Genomic DNA, 5,224 nt, shown 5'->3' on the forward strand with positions numbered 1-5,224 from the left:
CAAAGGGTTTGTGTTAGAAAAAATAAATAAATAAATAACTTGTCTCTCTGACCAAATTCCACACCAATAAAGAACATGGAAACATAAGGCAGGGTGGTGGGGAGGGGGTGGGAATCAGTCTTTCAGGGAGATGAATTGGAAGAATAAAGATTTTCCAAATTGCCATGAACTGTGTAATATGTATTTAAAAATCTCTGCTGGAAACAATGCCTCTCAAACCTAATTGTTTAAGAAAAGTCAAACATCTAAGAGCACACCTAACTCTATCTATACCACGAAATGTTATTTTCTTTTGGCTTCAGTGAATTGTCAACAAAATTTAATTGAGTATCTAATATGTACCCCCAAATTGGCATCATTGAGAACTCACTCTGTGCTAGACACTAAATGTTTTTCATAAATTATCTCACTTTCCCCTTACAGCAACTGTATAATGTAAATACTAACATTTCCCTCTTTTTACTAATGAGAAAGTTGAGGCAAAAAGAAGTCGACTGGCTTCAATCTGGAATCCAAGTTTGGGCATTTTTAAAAGTACACACACACACACACACACACACATAGTCACATTTATCTCTGCCTCATCCAATCCCCTTGGACGCTTGATATCTGTACCCATTATTTTGGCCCTTAGTCATTCATTCCTTTTTTTTTTTTTTTGGACCACATACATATATTTATTTATTTTGTCACTACACAATGTAAACATTTTTTGAAGCCCTTTACTAATTTACACACACACACACACACATATATTTATTTATTTTGTCACTACACAATGTAAACATTTTTTGAAGCCCTTTACTAATTTCTCCCTAACCCCACCTCCTCCTCACCCTTTCCAGCCTCTGGTGACTTCAGTTCCCTTTTCTCCTTTTGAGAGCTCAAGGCATTATTGGATTGTTGTATCTCTCTCACTTTCTTTTTTCAGCTCCCACAAATAAGTGAGGACATGCAGTATTTCTCTTTCTGTACCTGGCTTATTGCACTTAATATAATTTTCTCTAAGTGTGTCCATGTTGCTGCGGATGGCAGAATTTCATTCTTTTTTATAGCAGAGTGGTATTCAATTATGTATATATACCATATTTTCCTTATCCAGTCATCCATTGATGAACATTTAGGTTGCTTCCAACTCTTGGCTATTGTAAATGGAGCCACAGTCTTCTCTACATTGATATCTAGTCANTTTTTAAGTTGATTTTGATATATGGAAAGAGGTATGGGTCACAGAGAAGCCATTAAGTCAAACAGAAAGAAAGAAAGAGAGAGAGAAAGAGACAAAGAGAGAAAGAGAAAGAGAAAGAGAGAGAGAGAGAGAGAGAGAGAAAAGAAAAGAAAAGAATCACAATAATACATTGAACTTTCAAAAAAAATAAGAGAAGAGAACTGTAGTTCTTAGAGGTGGGAAAGGGGGAGGGGGATAGTGAAAAATCAGTTAAGGGTCACAAAAATTGATTACGTTTTGTTAACATGAGTATACTAATTATCCTGATTTGATCACCACCTGTTGTACACACGTATTAATATTCAATTCTGTACCCCCCCCAAAATAAATATAATCAATTGTTTCAATAAAAAAAACTGTCAAAAAATGAAAAGAAAGATAAAAACTGTAAAAACAAAAATAAAATAAAATAACAGTCTGAAAAAAAAATTGCCTTTTGTTTGCTTTTCCACTCTCAACTCTTCCTACTCCCAACTTTGTACACCAGACTTCACGTACTCCTTCACATTTCCTGTATGTGCCTTGCTCCTGTTAATCCTCAGGTTTATATATGCTGTTATCTCTGGTTTAACAGCACCCTAAAACCCATATGCACTCTTCCTGGCTTACATTTGCTCTCCCATTAGACATCAGCTCAGATAGCGCATCATCTGACAGTCTTCACTAAACTGTAGTCTGATCCCCAAAAAGAGGTAGGAGCCTTTCTTGTGTGTCCCAGCCCTATTCTTATGCCACCATAGCATTGCTATAATCTACTGAAATTTCCTGCCTCCTTATCTTCCTCCTTCTCTAGTCCTCCATTGGAAGATAATAGTCTTAAGATAATAGCAGGGATGGTAATTTATTCATATCTAAATTCTTAGCACTTAGCATAGTGCTTAGTGTACTTTGTGAGCTCAATACATACTTGATTAATGAACGAATCAATTGTGTGGTCTTTGAACCAGTGAGGGTGGGGTTTGGAGGAAGGGAAGATGCAATTGGAGTCACCATCCACTTCTGGTCAAAGAGTCTGTAGGTAGCCTAAAAAGTAACAAGTTTCAAGGATCCCAGTAATCAATTCATTTAAATTGAATCCCCGACACTAGAGTGTCTGATTTAACAACATCATAATTCTCTAGTCTTAAACTTCTAAGAAACCATGTGTTCAATCACAAACTCAAGCAAAGGGTTTGTGTTAGAAAAAATAAATAAATAAATAACTTGTCTCTCTGACCAAATTCCACACCAATAAAGAACATGGAAACATAAGGCAGGGTGGTGGGGAGGGGGTGGGAATCAGTCTTTCAGGGAGATGAATTGGAAGAATAAAGATTTTCCAAATTGCCATGAACTGTGTAATATGTATTTAAAAATCTCTGCTGGAAACAATGCCTCTCAAACCTAATTGTTTAAGAAAAGTCAAACATCTAAGAGCACACCTAACTCTATCTATACCACGAAATGTTATTTTCTTTTGGCTTCAGTGAATTGTCAACAAAATTTAATTGAGTATCTAATATGTACCCCCAAATTGGCATCATTGAGAACTCACTCTGTGCTAGACACTAAATGTTTTTCATAAATTATCTCACTTTCCCCTTACAGCAACTGTATAATGTAAATACTAACATTTCCCTCTTTTTACTAATGAGAAAGTTGAGGCAAAAAGAAGTCGACTGGCTTCAATCTGGAATCCAAGTTTGGGCATTTTTAAAAGTACACACACACACACACACACACACACACATACATATATTTATTTATTTTGTCACTACACAATGTAAACATTTTTTGAAGCCCTTTACTAATTTCTCCCTAACCCCACCTCCTCCTCACCCTTTCCAGCCTCTGGTGACTTCAGTTCCCTTTTCTCCTTTTGAGAGCTCAAGGCATTATTGGATTGTTGTATCTCTCTCACTTTCTTTTTTCAGCTCCCACAAATAAGTGAGGACATGCAGTATTTCTCTTTCTGTACCTGGCTTATTGCACTTAATATAATTTTCTCTAAGTGTGTCCATGTTGCTGCGGATGGCAGAATTTCATTCTTTTTTATAGCAGAGTGGTATTCAATTATGTATATATACCATATTTTCCTTATCCAGTCATCCATTGATGAACATTTAGGTTGCTTCCAACTCTTGGCTATTGTAAATGGAGCCACAGTCTTCTCTACATTGATATCTAGTCATTGGTGGAGCAGTTGCTTCTTCTATTACTCTGGAGTGGGCTTTGAGGAGAGAGACTTCCTCTTCTTTTTCTGGTCTCTACTGGTGACTCTCCTTGGGTGAATATAGTCAAGATCTGGTGTCTCACCTGAATGGTGGCTGTGGCTGCTACTCTGGCAGCAAGCTGGTTTTTCAAGAGCTATGACTGTTATAGAGACTGTGATGGGTCACCTGACTGGAAGTGGTATTTTCAGTGTGCTCTGGGGTTCCTGCCTAGGACCTCAAGTGTGCTCTTGGGAGGGAGGTGCTGCCCTTGACTGCTGCCTAGGACCCCAAGCATTCTTGTACCTGCTCCTAAGTGGTGGAGGCTGTCCCCAAGTTCAGTCATTCTTACTTCAAACCCTGCTCTCCTAACCATTTTGCAACATTCCCTCACTTTCATATATATCACACCATTTAACTCTGACAACTGCCTTAGCACATGGTTATTTTTTGTGTCCATTTTATAAATGAAGAAATTACTTTAAATCAGCCAAAAATTTACACACACACACACAGAGAGAGAGAAAAGTAGCACCGTATCAGCAAGCAGTGTGACTTTTCTTTTTCTCTGCTATAATTTCAGCTCTGAACACTGTGTCTGCCACATGGCAAGCACTCCATATGCCTTCCTTGAATAAATAGCAAATCCTTTACTACTACATGGTCTTTGTTTTTATCCCAGTCATTACCACTTCAGTCACTCACTGGTACCATACAGTCAGCCCTCTGTATCTGCTGCTCCTACATCTGCAGATTAAGCCAACCAGAGCTCAAATTATTTGGGGAAAATAAATAAATAAATAAATAAACAAACAAACAAACAAACAAACAAATATGAAGCAACAATTTAAAAGAGTACAAATAAAACATGCAGTATAACAGCTATTTGCATAGCATTTACATTATACTAGGTATTATAAGTAACCTAGTGACGATTTAAACTTTATGGGAGGATGTTTATAGATTATATGCAAATCCTATGTCATTTTAAATAAGGGACTTGAACATCCATGGATTTTGGTATACACAGGGGAGGGANCTATGTCATTTTAAATAAGGGACTTGAACATCCATGGATTTTGGTATACACAGGGGAGGGAAATTGGGGGCCTGGAACCCATCCCCCATGGTTATTGAGGGACAACTGTACGATGTTTCATCATGGGAGCGGAAAGGTCAAGATTTTGTTTAACAAAACAAAACAAAAACAACTTATGGGAGTTCTTAAAAGTGGACTTTTAGAGGGAAATAAAAAGAAAAAAATAGAGGATATTATTTGTGCCTGTCTATGTATTGTATTCCATGATTCTAGAAAGCTGTAGGTTTGGAAACATCTGGAGAACTATCTGACTCTTACTGTTTTTCACTGGAAATAAAAAATGCAAGTGCTTTTTCTTTTTTGCATATATAGCAGTTACAAAGTTAAAAAAATAAGTAATAAAGAGCAAGAAAGGGAGTGAGGGAGAGAGACACATACACGCACAAAGAGAGAGGGGAGACAGAGAGAGACAGGTTCTTATTCTCAGAATGAAAAACATGTTTTATTCTGCTCTCAAATCTTTACTGAGGCCAAGGTTACCACTGAACAAATATGTCTGCCAGTAGTTCCTTCAACCAAATCCAAGTCTGGAAATTCAGCTACTCCAGTCCCACAGGGACTTTCAAAGCCACACTAGATACCAAAGAGTCCATCCATGAAGAGTCACAGCCCATTCCTGTCATTTCTAAGAAAAGCCCCTCTTTGAAATAAGAGACTAAAGAGTAGTCTAAACTCAGACTTCTCCCTTATAGTATCCAACTAACACCT

Source organism: Galeopterus variegatus, unplaced genomic scaffold, assembly GCF_000696425.1.
Source record: "Galeopterus variegatus unplaced genomic scaffold, G_variegatus-3.0.2 Scaffold5094, whole genome shotgun sequence".
NCBI classification, from domain to species: Eukaryota; Metazoa; Chordata; class Mammalia; order Dermoptera; family Cynocephalidae; genus Galeopterus; species Galeopterus variegatus.